Source organism: Myotis nattereri, assembly GCF_964212035.1.
Source record: "Myotis nattereri genome assembly, chromosome: 2".
NCBI classification, from domain to species: Eukaryota; Metazoa; Chordata; class Mammalia; order Chiroptera; family Vespertilionidae; genus Myotis; species Myotis nattereri.
In genome coordinates, this window is record NC_138076.1 from 143,834,095 (window position 1) to 143,859,564 (window position 25,470).

The window sequence follows — 25,470 nt, forward strand, 5'->3', positions numbered from 1 at the left end:
GTCAGTCAAGCCTTCAGTTGTTTTGGAGTTATGGATCCTGGGTTTTTATATATTAGGATTTGAAGAGTGCAGAACTACCATGACTTAGATGACAGAAATAATTTAGAAAGCAGAAGGAAACGAGGCACTGATGAGAAAAACCATTATTATTTATTATGTGCCAATTGTGTCTCCGGTGGTGAACAAGCTAGAAAAGGAGGGGACTTGTGCAAACAGTGGAGTGGCTTTTACACCTATAAAAATGTGGGCTGAGTCAGCTCATTGCCTTCTGTGTCGAGATCAGGATGATAGAGGCAGTTCATCAGAGTCAGTTCTATGTATTGTTTGCTAAATATTATTAAGAGTTTAGATTCTTCTATAGTAAGGTCTAGTGTATTAGCCCATTGCATTATTCCCAGCTGACTTTGCTATCTGACACTTCTGATACAAAATGTGTCAGTATCAATTCAATTCTGATACTAGCTACCAAAGCTTAACACAAACCCCAGAGGTGAAGGGCCGAGTCCCACAAGACTGCTCCGATTTCAGATGCTCAGTGAAAGTCCCAGACCTCCGGTGCTTGTGACCGACTGTCTCTACGTTGGAGGTTCCTATGACCCCTTCCTCAGGTTGATAACTTGCCATAATCTCTCACAGAACTCAGGGGAGCACTTTACGTACCATTACCAGTTTATTATAAAGGAGACAAATGGAGAGCCAGATGAAGAGGTACCCAGGGAAGGGACGGAAGGATCCCGAGCCAGGAGGACCCTTGATTCCGTTCCTGTGGAGCTGGAGTGCACCACCCCCATGAAAATGTCCACCAACCCAGAAGCTCCTAAATCCTGTCATTTAGGTATTTTTATGGAGGCCCCACTATGTAGCACACGGATTAAGTTATTGGCCATTGGTGATTTAACTCAATCTCCACTCCTCTTCTCCCTTTGGAGGTCTGGGTGTGGGGCTGAAAGGTCCAAGCTTTTAAGCAAGGCTTGATCTTCATGGCAGCCAGTCCTCTTCCTGAAGCTCTCTAGGAGATGTCGTCTCATTAGTACAGCAAAGTCATTCATATCACTGGGGGAATTCCAAGGGTGTAAGAACTCTGTGTCAGGATCTAGGAAAAAGACCAACTATTTATTTCTTATTATATCACAATATCATCATGATCAAGGCTCATAATTAAGTTTTTTTGAACAAAACACAATCATAGATTATAGTTCTATGGGGAGAAGTCAGACTGCCGTCTCTGCTGTTTCAGCAGGTCACGTAGATCTGCGGTGGCTCCCCCAGGGTTCCAGGCGACAGATAAGGGGTCCAGGGAATCTCTTGTGAAGCTTAACTCAGACAGATTCATTCATTTTTCATCTGTGTTCTCCTTTGGCATTTTATGCACAGCTGTTCCTGACCATCCCTTAAAGCAGTGGTTCTCAACCTTCCTAATGCCGCGACCCTTTAATACAGTTCTTCATGTTGTGGTGACCCCCAATTTCGTTGTTACAAATTGAACATAATTAAAGCATAGTGATTAATCACAAAAACAATATGTAATTATATATGTGTTTTCCAATGGTCTTAGGCAACCCCTGTGAAAGGGTCATTTGACCCCCACAAAGGTGTCGCCACCCACAGGTTGAGAACTGCTGTCTTAAAGGATCTCTTCCACTGTAGGTACTATATTGGTCAAGGCTTTGCACAGGTTCACAAGAAAGGAAAATACACCTCATCTCTTGATGGACGTTAGCATCCCATTTTAAGAACAGCATGTAAGACAGACTACATGTTCATGTGGCCGTACTTAGAAAATGCAATCTGCCACAATGTGGAAAGCATGTAACCATATAAAGTGTCCACAAAGTTTAACTATTAATATTATTAAATAAGTGTTTTACTTAAGAATGGATTAATGTATCTTCCTTTGGCTAGAGCTTCAAATTGTAGTAAAATAATTATTTACTTGTGAATTGGCAGTTTGAGCTTGTTTTGCCTGTGCCTACCTGCTACCTACATGGATCCCTGAAATGGAAGAGTTTTAAAATTTAAAATTTTATTTAGAAATCCATCTCACACTTAACAGAAGTTTAAACAGTAGTATAAAGAACTAACTCTCTAAACCCATCTGGATTTACCTGATTTAACATTTTGCCTCATTTGTTTTGATTCTGTCTCTCTCTGTCTCTTTCTCTACCATTTTAGAGTGAGACATGAGAGCCTTTTATCCCTTGTAAACTCATAGTCTCCTCATCAAATTCAGAAATCAAACATTCATACCATGCAATTACTTCATATATAGACCATATTCAAATTTCAACAGTTGTCCTAATAATGTTCTTATATAGTTTATATTTTCTCTGGACCAGTATCTAATCCAGGATCACAAATTGCATTTAGTTGCTGTGTCTCTTTGGTCTCCCTTAATTTGAAACAATCCCTCAGCTTTTGAAATATACAGGCCAGATGTTTGGTAGAAACCTCAATATGGGTTTGCCTTGGGTTCTCCAATGATTAAGTAAGATCATACATTATCATAAAAGTGGTGTGTGTTCTTACCAGTGTATCACCTCAGGAGGCACATGTTATCTGTTTTTCTCATTGTTGGTTTCATTAAGTTTGATTATGTGTATATTATGTGTATAAGGTGGTGACTGATGGGTTTATCCATTATAAGACTTCCACCTTCTTCTTCTTTTTTTTTTGTTGTTAATCCTCATCTGAGGACATTTTCCCATTGATTTTTAGGGAGAGTAGAAGAGAGAGGGAAAGACAGAGAGAAACATTGATGTGAGAGAAACACATTGATTAGTTGCCTCCTGCACACACCCTAACCAGGGCCCAGGTTGGAGAGGAGCCTGCAACCCATGCATGTGCCCTTGACTGGATTCAGACTGGGACCCTTTGGTCCGCAGGCCCACACTCTATCCACTGAGATATTTTGAGACAATTTAATATTCTGTTCTCTTCAAACCTTCACCTAATAGTTTTAGCATGATTAATCTTACTGGAATCAATTATTACTATGATGGTTTCAAAAAAGGTAATTTTCTAACTTACATTATTTCCCCTACCTTTATTTTTTTCATAGCTTTATTGAGGTATAATTGACAAGTAAAATTAAAATTATATATATATAAAGAGCATGCTGATTTGATATATTTATACATTATGAAATGAGTCCTATAATCAGATTAATTAACCTCTTTATCATCTCATATAGTTACCTTTTTGTGTATGTGGTGAGAATGCTTAAGATTTACTTACTCAGCAAATTTCAAGTATATAATATAGTGTTATTAACTATAGTTACCATGCAATCCATTAGATCACCAAAGCTTATTCATCTTATAACTGAGTGTTTATACCCTTTGACCAGTGTTTCCCATCTCCATGCACCTTGCCACCCAGGCCTTTAGTAACTAACATTCTACTCTCTGTTTCTATAAGTTCAACATTTTAAAAAATTCCACATATAAGTGAGATTGTACTGCATTTGTCTTTCTGTGTCTGGCTTATTTTACTTAGCATAATATCTTCTAGGTTCATCCATGTTGTCACAAATGAGAGGATTTCCTTCTTTCTTGTGGCTGAAAAACATTGTACTGTGGTATATGTGTGTGTGTTTGTGTGTGTGTGTATACACATATACATACCTAGCACTTTTTCTTTATTCATTCATCTATTGATGTGCACTTAGGTTGTTTCCATAATCTGGCTATTGTGAAAAATGCTTCAACAAACATGGGAGTGCAGATACCTTTTTGAGATTGTTTCCCAAAACAAGATACTGATTTCATTTTCTTTGGTTATATAACTATAAGTAGTATTACCAGATCATATTGTAGTTCTATTTTTAATTTTTTGAGAAACCTCAATACTGCTTTGCAGTGGCTGTACCAACTTACATTTCTACCAACAGTGCACAAAGGTTCCCTTTTCTCTACATCTTCACCAACACTTATTATCATTTGTCTTTTTGATAATAGCCAAATGTGAGGTAATATCTCATTGTGGTTTTAGTTTGCATTTCCCTGATGAGAAGTGATGCTGTGTATATTTTCATGTACTTATTTGCCATTTGTGTGTTGAGAAAATGTTTATTCAGTTTCTTTCCCTATTTAAAAAATTAGATTAGTTGTTTTGTGTCCTTTTTGCTATCAATATATATGAGTTCCTTATATATATTGGATATTAACATCAAATATATGGTGTGCAAATATTTTCTCTAATTTTGTAGGTTGCCTTCTTATTTTGTTGAGTTTTTAATTTTTATCAGCTGGCATTTTATTGTAAGCAAATGTTCAACTTTTCACCTTATTGATTTGAATTAATGGATTCTTTTTTATTACTAGAGGCCTGGTGCACGGATTCGTGCACCAGTGAGGTCCTTCGCCTGGCCTGTGCCCTCTTGCAATCTGGGACACCTTGGGGGATGTTGGACTGCTGGTGTTGGCCCAATCCCCACAGGCCAGGCCTAAGGACACCACTGGTGCACAAATCTGTGCACCAGGCTTCTAGTATGCATATAAGATCTTTGATTAATCTCTTCCCACCCTCTCTCATTCCCCTTCCCTCTGAGATTCATCAGTCTGTTCCATGTTTCCATGCCTGTGCATTGAGCATCTTCCCCCTGGCGGTGAGTATGTGTCATAGCTACTGGTTGAACGGTCAAATGGTCAGCCGGTTGCTTAGGCTTTTATATATATAGATTATTGATTTTAGAGAGGGAGGAAGGGGGAGAGAGAAATAGCTATTTGAGAGAGACATATTGATTAGTTGATTCTCACACATTCCCAGACCAGGGATCTAACTCATATCCTAGGTATGTGCCCTGACTGGAAATTGAACCTGTGACCTTTGGGTTCATAGGAAGATGGCTAACCAACTGAGCCACACTGGCCAGGGCTTGAATTCATGGATTCTTACTTTTGTTAAGTGAATTATAATCCAATGCTATTAATTAATTTATTTTGAAGCTCAAATTATCTCAGATTTGTCCAATGCGTGCCCTAAAAGCTGGTTCTTGAGTTCTTTTGACACATCTTATATTAGTCTGTTCAGGATACCAAAACAAAATTACACAGATAGGGTGGCTTAACAGAAATCCAACATCAAAGTGCAGGCCAATTTGTTTCCTGGTGAGAGCTTTTGTTCTTGGCTTGCAGATGGCCACCTTCTCTCTGTATTCTCACATTGTGCAGAGAGAGCTCTGGCGTCTCTTCCTCTTCTTACACCAGCTCTATTGGATGAGGGCCCCATCTTTATGAGTTCATTTAACTGTTATCTCCTCCTCATAGGCCCTGTCTCCAGGGATAGTCACATTGGGTTTAGGGCTTCAATATATGAATTTTGAGGGAACAGAGACAATTTAGTCCATAACATCTCCCATTATTCTGAGCACTCACTTACTTTTGGTATAACAAGATATTCCAAGCTCTTGTATTTCTTTACACCAGCTCTCCTCTCTCTAAAGAGCTCTCTCCTTTCAGGGAGCTTTGGTACTTAGAAACAAAACCAACAAGGAAGGGTTAGTGCAAGTAATCCAATATTGAGTCTATTTAGGCAAAAACTAGTTTAATAAATAATACATGAAACAGTTTAAAATTCTTGAATTAGGAAGTATAGATATTTAGGGCACTTCCTGAACTTTGCCTAAAACGTTCTGTATACAATATTATTTTTATGTTCAATCAATTGCAAAGCAATAGAATAATATCCATATGTCTGGCCCCAATGAAAGCAAGCATTTATTAAACACTGAGCCAGGAGGGGTGGAAAAATTACAAAACAGTAGGAGGTCAAGTTCCCAGAAAAAGGTATAGCACTTGTGGGCCAACCACTTTTCAGAAAACTGGTCAGAACCAGCAGACAAACAGCCTCATTTTGTCTGTTTGTACCATCTCCACTCAACCAGCCATCAAGCTTGGTTGATATTCCAAAGCTAATACGGTCTCTAAGACCTTTTGTGATTTTTGGCTCAAGCTCCATTTCAAGGATTCAACCCCTCTCTGTCGGATCAGATTTGCCTGGAACTCAGTCTTTGTCCACCCTGAATCTTTATATTACTTAGCCTCTTTTATTATTTAAGACAAGAAACATAGCAGAGACATCTTTTGATGGATAATTGACACTGAGTAGACCCAAGTTCCTTCTCCTTCCTGGGCTTCAGTTTCTTTATTTGTAAGATGAGAGGCTGAGGCTAAATTCTTTCTAAGTTCCTCTAGTTTTCAGGTCCTAGGATGCCTTCCCTGCGTAAAATCTTTAAAGTGTGAATTTAACTCTCAGATCAAGATAAATGACCAGAGGAACTGGTTGCATTATGGAATTTAAGACTTCAGAGCCCCAGCAAGCCTGCTTTTTGGAGAGTTCTTTCTTTTTACAGCTGTGAGGAGAGGAATCAGCACTAGCTATAACTTCATATGACTAATGGTAACCATAGCGACCACTAAATATTCCTTCTAGACCTTGCATCTGCACAGATCACTGAAGCAGAGGAAATAAATGTTGCTGCTTTGAAAAATGATAAAAATAATCTGAACCAGCGACAGGCTTGGAAGGAAAGATCTCACATCTGAAGGTCAAGCCATTTCATCTCATTATCTTTCAGGCTTTGTTTAATCTCAGGAGGCATTTGGTGCCAATTGAATGGATAGGTCACAGGCCTAAGGGATTTAGAATTAGAATTCTGAAGTACTTGGCTACTTTTAAAAGAAGCTTCTGGGGTTCTGACAATATTTGCTAGGTTGGTGCGATGACCCATATGTTGCAATGTTGAAAGTGAACATTAGAACACTGAAAGAATATCCCCCAGGGCTCTGCTTCTTGATGTCAGGTTGTCTTACTGGTTTAAGGTCGGAGTGACTAGAAGATGGACCAAGGTCAGATCACACTCAGAGAGAGGAACATGGGTAAGGGAACTGGGCCACAGGAAGCCTAGCGATTGTACAGAGACTGGATGACAGGTAGATGGCACCGCGGGTACAACATGGGGCAATCATCAGGAAAACTAAAACTGACGATACAGCCCAGGACAGCCACACAGGAAATGTAAATGAGTGAATTATCCAAGAGTTGCGTGGTGTCGGTGAGCAACTAGAGAGCATGTGGCCTATCTGAGGAGGGCAGCCTGCTGTTGCCATGGGAGATCCCAGCAGAGGCTAAACATCAGGATTCTTTTTAAATATAAAATGTTTAAATAATTTAATGTTCACATGGTGTGCTGCCATTTTGCATCCTTTGATATTATACTTACCTTTTAAAAATTATCTTTATTAATTTCAGAGAGGAAAGGAGAGGGCGATAGAGAGATAGGAACATCAATGATGAGAGAGAATCATTGATTGGCTGCCTCTTGCACGACCCTCACTGGGAATCAAGCCCACAACCGGACATGTGCCCTTGACCAGAACTGAACCTGGAACCACTCAGTCTGCAGGCTGACAATCTGTCCACTGAGCCAAACCAGCCAGGGCTTATACTTACCTTTTGAGAATGAAAATAGGCAATGCCAGAGAAATTGAATTCTATTTAAAGACCTATACAATAACCATGAAACCATGAACACAACAAATTCAATCAACTTGACCTTGGCCTGAAATGTCAGCCAAGCACAGCTGTGTGGGATAGTTTACATTTAAGTAATTATATTGAGGCTGGTTTAGAGGAAGAATATGTTGATGGATAAAAGATGGTCTCCATGGCAGGTTTAAAAGGTGTCCAGCCGAAACTGGTTTGGCTCAGTGGATAGAGCGTCAGCCTGCGGACTGAAAGGTCCCAGGTTCGATTCCGGTCAAGGGCATGTACCTGGGTTGTGGGCACATCCCCAGTAGGAGATGTGCAGGAGGCAGCTGATTGATGTTTCTCTCTCATCGATGTTTCTAACTCTCTATCTCTCTCCCTTCTTCTCTGTAAAAAATCAATAAAACATATAAAAAAAATAAATAAATAAAAGGGGTCCAAAATGACACGCATTTCAGTCTGTCTCCGGCACCAGAGGCTGTGAGCACCTTTCCAAGTGGCTCCCCAGTCTTCCTAAAGCCATCTCCCCCAGCCTCCCTCCCCTCGCTATTTCCACCTGAATTGCAATAGACACAAGCACCAAGAGCCCAGCGCTGAGCCGGGTCTATGTTTTAGACTAGTCTGGGGTCTGCAGATAAGTCATAAACACCTGATAGAGTCAGGAGTGAGAAAACAGGGAGAGCAAGTGGGCCGTCTCTGACAGGAAAAGAGCCAACACACGCAGAAATGACCACTGTCCTACCCACTGTGTTAGCTCGCTGGGCACTAGTCTGGGTTTTGCCTAATAAAACTCAGTGCCTGGGCTTCAGGGGGAGCAGGAGACCATTTTGCCCTTTAAAATGCTCAATTACTTTCCAGATTATACATTTTTTATAGAAAAATCTGAAAACCGGGGAAAAAAGAATAACTTGTAATCATAAGGTGAAATAGAGATGAAGAGACATTTCATAAAAAAAGAGAAACCAGCCAGTAAAATGTGGTCTTGTGGGAAATTTCTTTGATGCAATGGTAGCTCCCAAGTGCCACACCAGACAAGTTATTACAGTGGTCATGGAAAGAAAGGCTCACAGATCGAATTACTTATTCTGGAATCATGTGGTTCATTGAATCAATTTAAAATACAAAGTGATGAAAAAAGAGGCCAGGTTTCCCCGAAGGCCAGTGAGTTCGATTCCCTCTCGCCCAGTGCTAAGTCCAGCCCAGTACAGCCAGCCTGTCCACCCACTTCAGCTCCCAGGTCTCCAGTCCCCACTCCACCACCTTCCCGGGGCATAGCGTGCACCTGAGGCTCCCACGGCTGCAGCCTCTTTGGCCTGGGCCAAAGCCAAGCACTCTGCCTACAGGGGTTGGTGGGCGCTGGCACCCACCAGGTCACCATCAATCAGAGCCTGCTGGCCCCGTGCAGGTGGACAATAACCCCTTTATTCAGCAGGTGCACCAGGAGAAGCATGAGCAGATCAAGACCCTCAACAACAAGTTCGCCTCCTTCATCGACAAGATGGGTTTCCTGGAGCAGCAGGACAAGCTGTTGGAGACCAAGTGGGCTCTACCGAGGAGCAGAAACCGGTCAAGAGCAGCCACCTCCTCGGCATTCAGAAGCCCATATTGCTGGCCTGCAGAAGCAGCTTCAGGCCCTGCAGATGCATGGGAGATGGAGCTCCAGAGCACACAGGACGTGGTGGAAGACTTCAAGAGTAACTATGAAGTGAGAAATTAACGGGCGCGCAGCTGCTGACAATGAGGTGTGGTGCTGAAAAAGATGTGGACGTTGCCTCCAGGAACAAGAAGGAGTTGGAGGCCAAGGTGAATGCCCTGAATGAGGACATCGACCTCCTCAGGACCTTCTGTGAGATGGAGCTGTGAGAGCTGCAGTCCCAGATCTCCAGACACCTCCATATTGCTGTCCGCGGACGACAACCGCTCCCTGGACCTGGACAGCATCATTGCTGAGGCCAAGGCCTAGCACGAGGAGATGGCCAACAGCAGCACGGCCGAGGCTGAGATCTGGTACCAGACCAAGTTTGAGACCCTCCAGGTCCAGGCAAGGAAGCATGGACACGACCTCTGGGAGACCCGGAATGAGATTGTGGAGATGAACGGGGCCATCCAGAGGCTGCAGGCCAAGATCAACAACAAGAACCAGTGTGCCAAGTTGGAGGCCACCATCGCTGAGGCTGAGGACCGTGGGGAGCTGGCACTCAAGGATGCACATGCCAATCAGTGAGCTAGGCAGGACATGGCCCAGCAGCTCCAGGAGTACTAGGAACTCATGAATGGCAAGCTGGCGCTGGTCATCGAGATTGACACCTATTGCAAGCTGCTGGAAGGCAAGGAGTGCCGGGTGAACAGAGATGGAGTGGGAGTCCTGAATATCTCTGTGGTGAACGCATCCGTGGTGGTGGCAATGGGCAGAGCTATGGGGGAACTAGCGGTGGCAGCAGGCTTGCCTTCCAGGGAACCATGGGCAGCAATGCCCTGAGATTCTCGAGCAGAATCCACAAGGCCTATTCCACGAGGACCACATCTGCTGCTGGCAGGAATGTCCTCAACTGAGCCCAGGTGTGGGGAGTCCCATATCCCTTCCCCCCACAGTCACAAGAGATTCCCACCCTGGTCCCATCCCTGGACCCAAGACTACAAAGCAGTCTGAAAAATGATGTTAGAAGAGCTTGCAATAAACAGTCTCTTTCTGAGGTCTGGGTGAGCCTATGGCCAGCAAATAATAATAATATAATTTAAAATAAATAAAATACAAAGTGGAAGACAAGGGACAGAGGAACACTTAGGGCAGGCCACATGTGGGCAGAAGGACCACACTGACTGGATCTTGTTCCTATGTGTTCCTATGTCCTGACTCCCTGCCCCACTAACCTTCCATGTGGAGATGAGAACCAGAGGTGAGGGGCATTAAGGTGGTTCAGCAGATGGAAGATGCTTGGAGCCGGTGCCTAGTTCCTCTTTGGGAGAGATGCAAGGACAAGTGTACCAAGCACAGCTGCTACTCGCCAATTAACCTGCTGAGTGCCAGCATATTTTCTGTGCATTTTCTAGGTAGAGGATATGTGGGGCCAAAGTGGAATCACATGTGGGTGGACAGTTTTAGAGAAAACACAGCCATCAGTCTGGAGGTGACATGACTTGAGCTTTATTAAAACTTGAGGTTCACTTGTGCAGCTTTTCTAACTACAGTGGGGCCTTGACTTACGAGTGTCCCGACTAACGAGTTTTTTGAGGTACCAGCTGTCTCTCGGCAGATTTTTTGCATTGAGTTGACAGAGTAATTTGAGTTAACGAGCTCCTTAATGAGCTCGGTCTCGGAACGAATTAAACCCGTAAGTCAAGGCCCCACTGTATTGACATTGGTGGTAGGGGTGTACTGCCAAAGTTTTGAGGACCTCGAACCCTTTACCAAGAAGTACTTTAGTTGGTAGGCTGGGAATGACAAACAGAAATATATTTATCACTGCATGTGTGTGAATAGAGTGTGATGCTTCCCAATGAAACCTGGAATGGGCCCGTGTAAACAAGTAACCAGGTCAGAGAGAGTCTAATATGCATTCTCCCTTCAGAATTAAACCTGCACTATTTTCACAGCGGCCCACGGCCTGTGAATGCTTCGAACCTGCAAACGGGAGAGTAAATGTATGAAGATGAGGGGAGGACAGAAGTCCAGAGAAGACCAACACTTAAAGGGGAGATGGAGCAACGGGACCATGCAAAGGAGATGGGACAAGAACAGAGTTCAAAGGATCAGAAGATACGGTCACAGAAGCCAGGTACTTTATGTGTCCCGCTGAAATGCAAGGGGCTGCTCATGAACTAAAGATAAGAAAGTCTATGGGAGTGCACCCATCTAGAAGGCAGAGGGAGGGGCTTAAGCTAGGGTAGCTCCTGTCATTCAGGAGGAAAGTAAAGAGAGACTGTCTAATCCTGAATGCTTCTTGCTGCACCTGGGGAAGCATGGTGTTGGTGTCGGGTCACAGAAGTGCCATTTGGGTTCCCCTTTTTGAAATCACATCACTGTAGACCAGGGTTTATGTCATCCTGCTACCTGCCCCCTTTTTTCCTTCTGCACTTCTAAGGGGTTTGCCTATGTGCACACTCTTTTTCAGATGTCTAATTCTGACTCAGAAAATTGCTGGTTTCAACTCTTTTGCCAGATGGCTGAGGAAAGAGCAATTGACTGTTAGTGCTAAATGCCTGTGTCAGAGCCCAAAGCAGCCGATTTCAATTAACATAGAAAGAAGAACCCAATCTCCTAACGTGCGCGTGTAAAATGATGGGATGATGAAACCTCATTAAGGCTGGAAAAGGAAAACACACTGCGTCCTTTCTCCTCGCAGATGCTGGCCACACTGCTGGGTTGAGAGGGGACTATATGTACCCTCGAGAGGGGACTATAAATCAGTATCCCTAGAACAACACCCTTGCTTCCTTTCGGCTTAGCTGGAAGAGAGTGGTTCTCACAGTCACAGGTCAGAAACCTTTTAGTTTATTTGCCTGGTCGATGGAGCACACCATTATTGTTTTCAGCATAACTTCCTTCTTCTCAAATGAGATTTCAGTGAATGATATAAAGAGCTCTTGATTTTTTTACATTTTATTTTATTTAGTTTATCTTTCTGATAGGTAATACATTTGGAAAGGTCAACATAAAAATGAAATAAAAAATCCAAGTTGAGACATTTTGTTCCCACCCCTGTTTCCATCTATCCTACTTCTTTCTGTTACTAAGTAATCATTTTAATTATTCTCTTGCTTATTCTTCCCATATTTCTTTATAAATATAAAAATATACATATATATTTATATTTGTGTACACATGTATATTCTCAGTTCCCCTTTTTCTCATAAAAGATGGCATATTATATATACTATATTGTTCTTTGGCTTTTGTCACTGAACAGTATATAAGGAGGTCTTTCCATATTAATATATAGAAAGCTTCTTTATTCTTTTTTTTTTTTTTTTTTTTTCTTCTGCATCGTATTCACTGCATGGGTGCGCCATGGTTCCTTTGACCAGTCCTCTGTTTTTGGACATTTGGATTGGTTCCAGTGTTTTGCTATAACCAACTATCCAGGGGATAGTGTTGTACATGTACCCTGTACTATATGTGTTAGAGTAATTGTAGGGTAGGTCACCGGAGCCAGCACTGTGGTTCAAATACACCTGTAATTCTGGTAGAGATTGCAAGGTGTTTTTCCAGGGAGGCTGACTATTTGCATCCCCTTTAGTACAGCATGAGAGTGTCTGTTCCTTGCAGCTTTAGTAACTGAGTGTTGTCACATTTCTGGGGTTTGTTTGTTTTGCTTTGTTTTATAGTTGATGAAATAGTACTCGGGGTAGTTTTAACTTGTATTTATCTTATCGGTTTTTCTTCAGATAATACAGTATTCTTATTTTTCTTTGTTTTCATGATCTTCAGAGGAGGATAACAATGTGATGATGCAGGAAAACAGTCCTTTCCAGGTGCTCCACTCCTAGGCTGTTAGGGACTTCCTAAGATTCTGGGCTTTTTGCCATGTCCTCCCGTGTTAGTTTTATTACTCCGTGTTTCCTTACAGTGATTAATAATTGTGATAATAACCAACATTTATTGAGTGCTTACTATATTCCATGTATGATCCAAAGTACTCTATAGATTAATTCATTTGCTGTTTTTTTAAAAAAACCACCTTTGTGAAGGAGGGTTGTTGCAATCTCTACATTTAGATGTGAAAGCTGAGGCACTGAAAGTTTAGTGACTTGCCCAAGGCCACACAGGCCATTTGTTCTAGGGTGAGCAATGGTTCCATTTTTTTCTGGGACTATCTCAATGTTGTTGAAAGTCCCATGTCCCTAGAAATCCCTCAATCCTGGTCACTCTCGTTTGGCCTCAGAGTCTTTGCTTACTCATCACTATTAAATTCCTCTTAGAGGAAAGGGGAGATGGTGTAGCACCATGTATGAGATTTAATTTGCAGATTCCTATTTTTATTTAATCGGCCAGATGCCAAGGAAACAGAGAAAGGAGAGTGGGGCCATTCCCTCAATCAGGTGGCATCAGAAATGGCCCTAAGGAGAGGGCAACTACTCAGGAGAAACCCATGGGGGGGTCTTGTAAAAAAAACAATTGTCTTGTCACTACAGTGATTGAAGAATTTTCATGTGTTATGTCAGTTACTCCTCAGAGTAGCCTTATGAGATAGGAATTAGTATCGCATCCATTTACAGAGGAGAGGTTAAGAAACGTGCCCAAAGCACGGTTCATGGAATCACAAGCTGTCTGCCAACAGAGCCTGCGCTCATAAGCATTATGTTTTACTTAAAACTAAACACATATTTGATTTCTAACTGGACCCTTAATGTTGATCAGTAGGGAAGACTCTCAGACAGGGAAAGTCTGACTCTTGGTGCTTGCTGCAAGAGATGCTGGTTTGTGCTCAAGTAGAGTAGTCCAGCAGCTAAACGATTTGACATGCCTGTAAAGATTTCCAGCAGCTCTTAGAAAAGTCTGAGAGAATTGGGCCTCGTTTAAATGTACTGATGCTGTGAAGAGCAGCAGAAAATGTTCTGCTGTCTTTCTGTCACCTGGACTCATGTGGTATTGAGCAAGTCTCACTAAACCCTCTTAGGCACCTTAAGTACAAAATGGGGATTATTGGTTCTTACTTGCTTCAAAGATAACCTTTGGAATACTTTTCTAGTTCTGACACTCCTGACTATCCATATAGTCCTGATTTCTCACGCTACATTATCCTTAAGAAAAATCAAGGCCTCCTTATAGAAAAATTTATACCACATACTTAGTACGTATAAATTGAATGAATTTGGTTAGCGTCCTGTGGTAAATAGAACTCTGAAATAGCTTTCCAAAAATGCCCTTTCCTGCCGAAACTGGTTTGGCTCAGTGGATAGAGCATCGGCCTGCGGACTGAGGGGTCCCAGGTTCGATTCCGGTCAAGGGCATGTACCTTGGTTGCGGGCACATCCCCAATAGGAGATGTGCAGGAGGAGGCTGATCGATGTTTCTCTCTCATCGATGTTTCTAACTCTCTATCTCTCTCCCTTCCTCTCTGTAAAAAATCAATAAAATATATATTAAAAAAAAAAACTTAAAAAAAAATGCCCCTTCCTAATTCTAAGAATTTGGGAATGTGATTATATTATATGACACAGTTGATCTTAAGGAGATTGTCCTGGATTATCTGGTTGTCCCACTATAATCACATAAAACCTTAAAAACAAAGAGTTTTCTTTGGCTTGTGGCAGGTGGGCCAAAGTAAGGGGAAGGATAGCTGGAGAAATTTAAAGCACAGGGCATTCAGCACACCATTGTTGACTTTGAAGATGGGGGGCATACTTGTGCCAAAGAATGTGGGCAGCCTTTAGGAGCAGAGAGAAGCCCCTGGGAACCTCAGTCCCACAAGTACAAGGAAATGTATTTGAATTTGGCCAGAAGCCTGAATAAGAAAGTGAATTCTCCCCTAGAGCCACCAGATAACTTCCCAGCAGGACAATACCTTGATTTCATTCTTATGAGACTCTAAATAGAGAGCCCAAGTAAAACCCACTTGGATTTCTAACCTGTAGAACTATAAGATAGTAATGGGTATTGTTTTAGGTTGTCAAATTTGTGGTCTTTTATTAAAGAGCAACAGATAACCAATATGAGACCCTATCCATGTTTCCTAGAATCTTTGTTTTCCAGCTGATATCCTTTCGTCTTTTTGTGTGCATCCTAGACTCAGCATCTCTTTCTTCTCTTTTCTTGTCAAGGGGTCGCACAATACAGGAAATCTCCCATCATATTATGCTTTTAAATAAAACTTCTGGCAGAATGCTGTTGCTTGTCTTTGTTGTCACCATTTCTGCCCCTCACGTTGCTATAGGCTTACAGACCAGGTCTTTGATAATTCACTTCTCCTACTCTCTGATGCTACCTATTTAAGTCAACTTTTCTTTCTGATTCCTTTTAATTAAATCAAAGGAAACTATGTCCACAAACCTAAGGCATTTTTAAAAAATGCATATATATTTTATTGATTTTTTACAGAAAGGAAGGAAGAGGGATAGAGAGTTAGAAACATCGATCAGCTGCCTCCTGCACACTCCCCACTGGGGATGTGCCCACAACCAAGGTACATGCCCTTGACCGGAATCGAACCTGGGACCCTTGAGTCCACAGGCTGACGCTCTACCAACTGAGCCAAACCTGTTAGGGCAGGCATTTTTATCTCTGTTCTGACTGCCTAGTCTACTTGTCCTGATTTCCTCTCCACCAGATATGTAAATTAAAACCTAGCATGGTGTGGATCCACTTATGGGATATCCCACATATGTGCTGTCTTCATACCTGACAATGTAACATTGTATTGTCTTTGGCTGGTTATTATTATTATTTTTTTCTATTGGGTGATAAGTCATTAAAGGGAACAGTGTGTCTTGGTAATTGTCGAAATTTCCGTGCATATCTCAGTGCTTGAAATACAGTGAGTATTCAACCAACACTTGAATGAAAATGGGATAGTAAGCCATTCTCAACATGGTAGTAAAATAACAGTTTCCATGGAAAAAGCTCATAATTGGAAACATTGCCACCAAGAAAGCCATAAGCTCTAAGTACTACCTTAGTGAGCAGAGTATTTATGGCATTTTGATCTATTAATGTTTTATTTAAAGTGTTATAGCTTCAGGAAGTACAATAACCAGAGCCATTTCCAACATGCAGTGCTAGCTAGCACAGCTATATAATTTTTTAGTATCAGCCATTCTTACCAATATTCACTGTCTTCAAAGAAATAAATGCAGTTGTTATATTTTATCTTTTCCAACAAACCCCTAAATTTTTTACTCCATTTTTAAGTTTCAAAAGAGGTTTTAAAGTGTCTATTGGATGCAAGGAGAATATAGGGCTTATGAAAAACCCAGATCCTTTTTTGTTGGTTGAATGGTGATAGGAGGGCATTATGGGGACAGAGTTGAAGCAATAGAGGTTGAGTCATTAGTGACATGAGACTAAGATTAGAACTGGAATAATTTTTATAAGGAGTCAAAATTATACCAGATGCTAAAGTTGAAAGAGTAAAGTGAAATTGGAAAAAGAAATACCAAGGTCAATAACTAAAAATAGCATAGAACTAAGACTGTAAATGGCAAATCGGTGCTTAATATGTACAGGGTGTACAAAAAAAATGCATATGCAATTTAACATCTGTAGCTCAATTTTGAAAATGAAAAGTATTTTAATAAACACTGCCTTTGTAATTATTCAAAGTGTGTGTATACATTTTTTGTGACACCCTATATTTATGGGGTGAGTACTCTGTCTGTCTTGACATAAAGTGTAATAGTCCTGTCCTTAAAAATTAAAGTCCTATACATGTTTTAACTGGTACCAAAATACTGTGTGTGTGTGTGTGTGTGTGTGTGTGTGTGTGTGTGTGTTGAGTGAAAGATAGACAATTCATGGAAAGATGTCCATACAAGATGGAGCAGAGTGGGAAGATGTTTTTGAATGAGAAAACAATTTGCATATGGATACATGTTGATTCCTTCTTCTTCTTATAGTGAGTATTACTGCTTTTATCTAAGCAAATTAGTCTTTATAAACTTGGGGACTAGGAGAAGAAATCTTTTTGATATGCAAAGCTATTTTAGGTGTAAAGAGGGCAAAAGTCTTTGGTAAAACCAGCAATGTAACCATGGGCCCAATCCATGAAAATGTATACACCAGCAACATACCATATTTTTTCATGTATAAGATGCTATTTTTTTCTAAAATTGTTAGACTGAAAATCAAGGAGCATCTTATAAACAGAAGTCAGCCAAGGAGCGAGACCCATGGTGCATAGCTGCCCATACCTTGTCAAACAGGCTTCCTCCAATCATAAGCCTTATTGTCACTGACGTCAGCTGATGCTGTAATTGGAGATGGAGGTGGAGAGTGCACAGATGCAACAGGGAGCAGAATGTAGCCTTCTGAGCCCATAAAGATATAAAAAATAAAAAGATAAATACCGGTAAGCAATGGTCCTTAACTCCTTAAGATGCCAAAAAAGAGGAAGGCATTTAGAGGAAAACCAGAAAAATGGGCAAACTTGGAGCAGAAGCTTAAGACTTGGATTATGGACCAGCCCCAGAGTGGCTTATGTGTGTCAACCAAGCTTATTCAATGTCAGACAAGAATGTTTACAAGCGAAATGAACATTGTTGATTTTACAGGACAGGCAAAATGGAGCTTCAATTTCATGAGGAGAGAAGAGTTGGCTATGAGAACACAAACAAAGTTAGCTCAGAAAATGCCACCAGTTTATGAGGATGATCTCACATATATAGACAGTGACTCAGAAGACAGCAGTGATACAATGGAAGTTGAAGAAATTGATATGTCTGGAACTAATAGTGATGAAGAAGAGAGCAGTAATGCAACAGAGGCTGAATAAAGTGATATATGCTGCATAATATCATAGTACTGGTATGTAAACATTACCTGTGATAATTACTAAATAAAAATGTGTTCTGTTTTATGTTTAAAATATTGATTTCTTAATTTTGGGTTGGAAAAGTGGGGGGTGTCTTATACATGGGGTGTCTTATACACGGAAAAGTACAGTAGCTCTCTCTCACTGTTCAGCTGTCTCCAGAACCTGCTTAGTCAATGTTTCAGAATTACCTCAGGAACGTTCTACAGCTTTCAGAGGTGATGTTGAAAAATTTTTGAGGTTATCTCTGTAAATAACAAAGTCTCCACTCTCTAGGCTTTACCTCACTGGATGTTATGTGTAGTAGGAAAATTTACTGATTTTGCTACAACTTTTCTCTCTCCCTTTGGGTTTCTTTCAACACTAACTCTGGCCCATTTTTCTCCAAAAATAAGTGTGGAAGAAACTGAGTTTAGTTTTAACTGTTAAAATTGGTGCCTTGGTAAGTAAATGGTACCAATATTACTGAGCAGACTAGAGGCCTGGTGCACAGACCCCCCGGTGCACTCAGGGGGGTCTCTCAACCCGGCCTGTGCCCTCTTGCAGTCTAGGACCCCTCGGGAGATGTCCACCTGCTGGTTTAGGCCTGCTCCCTGGGGGATCAGGCCTAAGATGGCAGTCAGACATCCCTCTGGCAGCCTGGAAGCCCTCAGGGGATATCCACTTGCCAGCGGGGAGCAGGCCTAAGCTGCAGTCAGACATCCTTAGTGCTGCTGAGGAGGCGGGAGAGGCTCCCACCACCACTGCTGTGCTAGCAGCCATCAGCCTGGCTTGTGGCTGAGCAGAGCTCCCCCTGTAGGAGCGCACTGACCACCAGGGGGCAGCTCCTGCATTGAGCATCTGCCCGCTGGTGGTCAGTGTGTGTCATAGTGACCAGTCATTCCCAGTCTTTCTGCTGTTAGGGTCAATTTGCATATTACCCTTTTATTATATAGGATAGAGGCCTGGTGCATGGGTGGGGGCCAAATGGTTTGCCCTGAAGGGTGTCCCAGATCAGAGTGGGGGTCCCACTGGGATACCTGGCCAGCCTGGGTGAGGGGCTGAGGGCCATTTTCAGGCTGGCCACACCTTCTTCAGGGTGGGAGTCCCCATTGGGGTGCCTGGCCAGCCTGACTGAGGAGCTGATGGACGTTTTCAGGCTGGCCACCCCGCCCCCTGCCCCCGGTGACCCAAGCTCCCAGCCTCTCCTTTTTCCTTTTTTCTTTTTCTCTGGGATTTATTTATCTTCTATAATTGAAACTTTGTAGCCTTGAGCGGAGCTGAGGGCCGGCTGTGGCAGGCAGGAAGCTTGGCTTCCTCCATCGCTGGGGGCAACCCAAGCCTCCTGCTTGCTCCAGCTCCATAGCCGCCACCATCTTAGTTGGGTTAATTTGCATACTCGCTCCAGATTGGCTTGTGGGCGTGTCTTGTGGGTGTGGCTTGGGCGTAGCGGAGAAAATGGTTGATTTGCATGTTTCTCTTTTATTATATAGGATGAAGTGATTTTGTAGACCTCAGAAGAATTTAAGTTCCATTAGGAGTTCTAGCTTGAGAGTTTTATTTGGGCCTTGAAAATCTCTTAGGCCCTGGGAATAGGTTTCTAGAGCAGAATACTTTCCTTTTTCTCTGTGGATGCAGGATTCACTTTTTTATTTGGGAAAAAGTTTTTCTTTGATCTTTTAATTCATGCTATTGTGCTTTGATTACAGTGAGAGTTTTATTACTGTTAATTATTAATAAAGGTGATGATGGTGATGTAATTTTATGAGACCAGGTGGCCCTGATGGTTTTTAAGCTTGGTTCTTCATTCCTATTCAACCCAGCCTGACTTTCTCCTGCTATTTTCCATATTATTAGGGTCTTGGATATTTTTTAAAAAAATATGTTCTTATTAATTTTTAGAGAGAGAGAAGGAAACACTAATGTGAGAATCATTGATCGGCTATGCACCCCAAACAGGGATTATATCTTCAATGTATGTGACCTTTGGTGCATGAGACCAGAAGGTCTTGGTCCTTTAGAAGAGGAATGCAAATTTTCTCACCAGGAATTGTAAGGTACCTTACAATTCATAATTGTATACTTCATTTATAAAGTAACGATTTTTGTTACGGGGCACCATATGAAATCTGATCAGACACTTTCATTGGAAACAATTCTGTTGGATACAATTAGTATTTGCATGGTAGGTGACTGAAAGAAGTACTAGGCAATCTTAGTACCTGGTTAACACGTAAAATTTAACCACTCCAAGGTCTTAACTTCTAAAAGAATAAAGACACAGAGAATGTCTTTATTTATTTCATCTTCTTTTCATTTATTTCTTTAGTCAACATATATCTCTTGAGTATCCACCATGTGCCAGATACTGTGTTAGGTGCTGGGAATACATCAATAAAAACAACAGACAAATTCATGGCACTTAAATTTTAATTGGGATGACAGTAATTAAATAGAGCAAGAAGTAAGTACTATTAAGATAAAGAAGAGAATACTGTGGATGAGAGGGACTAGTCATTAAAAAATGTGAATTCCTTAAAAGGTGGGTAGGTAATATATCTCTAAAAGCCATAGTAAAACAAGGCACAGTAGTATATCATATAGCTACTGACCTGGGTACTTGATATTAACTACAATGACTTTCTTTTCCTTTTAGCTTTTAATTTCTATTTTTACGTCCTGTAGGTTTTCTATGTTATAGGGCATCAAGGTAAGGGGTGGGGAGACAGAATTGCAGAACTTTTGATCTAATCATTATCTTAGAGATCATTTTGTAGGTGATGAAATTGAGGCTTAGAGAAGTTACCTGATTTGCTCTGGGTATCAACACTAGTTAGAACAGCTAATTACAAAGAGCTAGTGTTCATTCTTGTGGATTCCAGTGAGAGCTGGACTTCTAGGTTTTTATTTTACAAAACCCCAAATCTGGGCTTTCATGATCTCACATGATTAACCCTGAGGTATACCAAGTTCTCCAGGCTTCAGGGGTTACCTTCTATTTAATAACTAACAACTTAAAAGCCATTTTTGCACCCCTAAATTAGTAAGAATTAACCTTTAATGGGTTCTCATGTAACTCCTCTGTCTGGCTGACTGTTCTAGGCTTCTCTGTGGGTGGACTCTGATTGTTTCACTGTCGCTTCCCTAGGCTGTTGAGGATCTCCTCACTTTCCTTAAGTCTCAGTATGGACACAGTTCATTTCCCAAGCACTTCTAGAGCTAGGCTATATAGTTTACAAAACCTGATCAATAGTTCAGAGATAACAGAATAGAATTACTCTGCTTCATGGGGAAAAAAAATAACCTGGATGTTAGCTATCACCAGAGGTCGAGCCTTCAAGAAGAGGTCCCTTCTTGTCATCTGAATGTTTCAAAGCTCCTCTAAGCCCACCCTACCACCCTATTGCAAGAATCAGTTTAATTAACACACACCATGGCCTTGACCAGGCCCCTCCTAGCTGGAGCTTAGGCTGTTAGGTCTTCATTGGCTCTAGAGAGTCAAGAAAAGCCTTCCTTCTCCCAGCAAGGCACTTCAGTCCACGTTGATGACAGCCTTTGACAATCATACATAGCACTTTACATAGTCCCACATGTTCCATTCCAGATTTGAATTTGGACTTTATTTTTACCTAATCAAAATGCCCCAAATCTTAGCTATTGTAAATTGTGCTGCTGTGAACATAGGGGTGCATATATCCTTTCTGACTAGTGTCTCTGAGTTCTTGGGATATATTCCTAGACATGGGATCACTAGGTCAAATGGGAGTTCCATTTTTAAGTTTTTGAGGAAACTCCATACTGTTTTCCACAGTGGCTGCACCAGTCTGCATTCCCACCAGCAGTGCACGAGTGTTCCTTTTTCTCAGCATCCTCTCCAGCACTTGTTGTTTATTGATTTGTTGATGATAGCCATTCTGACAGGTGTGAGATGGTACCTCATTGTTGTTTTGATTTGCATCTCTCGGATGATTAGTGACCTTGAACATGTTTGCATATGTCTCTCGGCCTTCTGTATATCCGCTTTAGAAAAGTGCCTATTTAGGTTCTTTGCCCATTTTTTGATTGGATTGTTTGTCTTCCTTTTGTTAAGTTGTATGCTTAAGTGCCCATCAGCAGATGAGTGGATTAAAAAATTGTGGTATATCTATACAATGGAATACAATGCTGCTATAAAAAAGAAGGAACTTTTAATATTTGCAACATCATGGATGGACCTGGAGAGCATTATTCTAAGCGAAATGAGCCAGTCAGAGAAAGATAAATATCACATGATCTCACTCATTTGTGGAATATAATGAACAACATAAACTGATGAACAAAAATAGATCCAGAGACAGAGAAACACTGAACAGACCATCAAACTTCAAAGGGAAGGCAGGGTGTGGAGGTGTGGGGGGGGTAAGAGATCAACCAAAGGACTTGTATGCATGCATATTAGCATAACCAATGGACATGGGCACTGGGGAGATGGGGGTTTGTCCTGGGGGGTGGTAATGGCCGGGGAGGGGTCAATGGGGGAAAAAAGAGACATATGTAATACTTTCAACAAACAAAAAAAATGCTCCAAGTAAGATGGTTTTTCCAAAACAAAAAGTACCTCCCCATACCCATTATGAATGATGCCTCTACTTCCAGCTAAATTAAAAAAAAACAAAACCCCCTTTTTTTAATGTTGGCATCTTTGAAATAACCATCTCACACACCTAACCACTACCTAGCAAAATTTTTATCTAATTGAGTCAAATTTCTGTACACCTTACATAATCTGTAGAATTTCCCCCACTACTTCTCTGGTAGTTGCCTTCCATTACCATCTTCAAAATTTGGGTCAAATCCCAAACTCTTCTGGAAGCTTAATTAGCCTCATATCCTTCTAATCAACACTTTATTCTTAGCACTTATGCATTCAGTTTGTATAATGCCATTTTGCTGTATTTGGTACTTGAACATGTGTTTTATCCTCCCAGTTAGAACACAAACACTTTAAAGTCAATTCCTTTGTTTTAAGACCCCCACTCTCTGTGTTTGACCACAGTGTCTGTTTAGAACTCAACAAATATATTTCCTGTCGGTCTAAAATCTATTGTTTACCCCAAACATTGCCAGAGCCTTAGGCTTACTGCATTGCTATTTCTATTTTGATGACTTCCATTTCACCTTCCTACTGAATGTGTTCCAAGTTCTGTAGCCCCTGCTTGTCATATGGATTTGGGCATGACATCCAAGTGAAATTCCCATTTAAGAGCATTGTTCCATCTCATTGGACATGAGAAAATTTAACCTTTAAATCTCATATTATGATTTTCTATGGTATAACCCAATGGGAAAATCAGTATGCTGAAATGCCAGAGGCGGAAATGAAGCCAGGGTGTAACATTGGCACTGCTCTATCCAGGAGATTCGATGGCCTTTTGTGGAGTGGCAGAGGGGTACTGGTGATCTTAGCAGGGCAGCCGAACTAACCAGAGCCTGGAGAGCCAGTGGAGAGGCGCGTATGGATCTACTGGTAGGTCTTATTGAAATCAGGAAGATGAGCTAAGAGAAGCTGAGGAACCTGAACCACTCACTACACCATCAAGCTCATCTGTGGCCTGAAAACACACAACATGGGAGGAGGAGGCGGAGAGATGGGATCAAGGAATGCGGACCCAATCTTAGAGGTCCATACTGAGTTGTACAAGTAGCTGAACTCAGTTTCTGTTATTTAAATTTTTTAGATAAATAAAATAAAATGGTAACATCTGTTTTCATTACCCACCTCTGTGCCTAGCCTTACCCCATCCTTCTTTTAATGTGTATTACCATGTGAAAATTAAGAGAACGTTGATTTTCCCTCTTTGAAATTACAGATATGCTAAAAAATACTATTTGATATCTGAAGTTTTTGGTTATTTGCTTATTAAAATTACATTTTTCCTTATGAAAAGGAAAGTCACCTATTATTATGAATGTACAACAGTAATCTCTGGTAGAAATCCAGACCCTACACATCTATAATATTAAATAAAACCACTTAATGTCTTTGAGTGTCAGATCGTGTACATGGCTGTACATATTTGAAGCACCTGATATCTGGTTAATGGAATACAGAATGGATTCATTTGGAGCCAAACAGCTTAGGTTCCAACCCCACTTCTATTTTTAACTAACTTTTTCATCTGAGCAAGTTACTGAGCCTCTGTTTCTCCATCTGTTAAATGAGTCTGGTGATAATAATATATAATCTTATAGAGGTGTTAAAAGTTTAAAATGAGTTTTAATATAGGTAAAGCTTATAGAAGAATGCCTGACACACTGCCAAATAAGTGTTAGTTATTACTATGATTATACTCCTATGGTTTACTTGTGCAGTGAATTCATGTTTAAGGTGCTTAAAAGTGAAGATTTAATTGTTATTCAATTTTATAAATATTAAAATTTGATTTTTCTTCTTCTGAAGAGTGTGTGTGTGTGTGTGTGTGTGTGTGTGCGCGCGCGCAAATTTATCTGGCAATTTATAAGTATGCTTGCTAATTTCTATATTACTCAATAATGGATTTAATTTTTCAGTTATGCTGAAAATATTATACTCATGGGGCAAGTTTTTCTCATATTAGCCAACAGGTTTAGAATGTAATCCAAATGAGGAGCAATTTCAGTGAAGGTGTGAGCCCACAGAGTTCCCTTTATATCAGGGCCAAAGGAATAGTCTAATTTTCTTTGTTAGGTTTCAAATGCATGTCAAGCTGAACTGGGACTATCACTGTAAAATAAAGGGGCCTTTGCAATTCAGCACCTCCTACACACAGCTAATTAAACAGAACAAGAGGCAAGCAGCAGGCAAGAAGCAAGCTCATAAATATCACACAGTTTTATTAACAACGTACACATGATCTTAATTAAATCTGCATTTTCCATAAGTAACAGTCTCACACACAGGTTTGTTCCCTTGTCCAGAAGCTCCACAAGGGCTGGGAATGTCCTGGAATTTTGATATAAAGAGACTCCCTCTTGACTTAACAGTCTCTCCCTTTTCTCTGCTTTGCAGCCTCTCACTGTAGCTTTTCCCACTTTCTAAGACCCCAGTGACTAAATGAAAGACCCACATTTCCTCTGGGCTCTAGATGAACCTGTGTTCCTATAGACAAGCCTTGCCATTTAAAAAAGATTTTAAATCAAAAACCTATACAATCCACAAAGGTCTAAATTAGGTTTTTGTGTATCATCTATTTTCATTGCCTCCCTCATTGTACTTACTCAAATTTGGGATTATACATTTTCTCTGTGATTATAATTTTAAAATCAGTCTCCCTCTCTAGATACAAACTCCTGAGGCCAGGAGCTCTATCTATTGTGTTCATGTTTCATTTCCAGTGCTAAGCACACTTCTGACGTAGGGTAAGTTCTTTGTGATTTGGTGTGTGTGTGTGTGTGTGTGTGTGTGTGTGTGTGTGTGTTAGGGGAAGGCTAAAACCAGGATTTTATGGCTGCTTCTTTTTTAAATTGAAAAATAACTTGCACACAATACAGCTTACATTTTGAAGCATATACTTTCATA

At 41.0% G+C, this 25,470-nt stretch overlaps 1 pseudogene across 1 annotated transcript; it reads left to right on the plus strand.

Moving 5' to 3' along the window:
- The first annotated feature begins 528 nt into the window (after window positions 1-528).
- On the plus strand, window positions 529-10,041 carry LOC308513881 (keratin, type II cytoskeletal 7-like; annotated as a pseudogene). Its single transcript has 2 exons — window positions 529-708; window positions 8,832-10,041. The product of its transcript is annotated as a keratin, type II cytoskeletal 7-like (transcript).
- The last annotated feature ends 15,429 nt before the right edge of the window (window positions 10,042-25,470 follow it).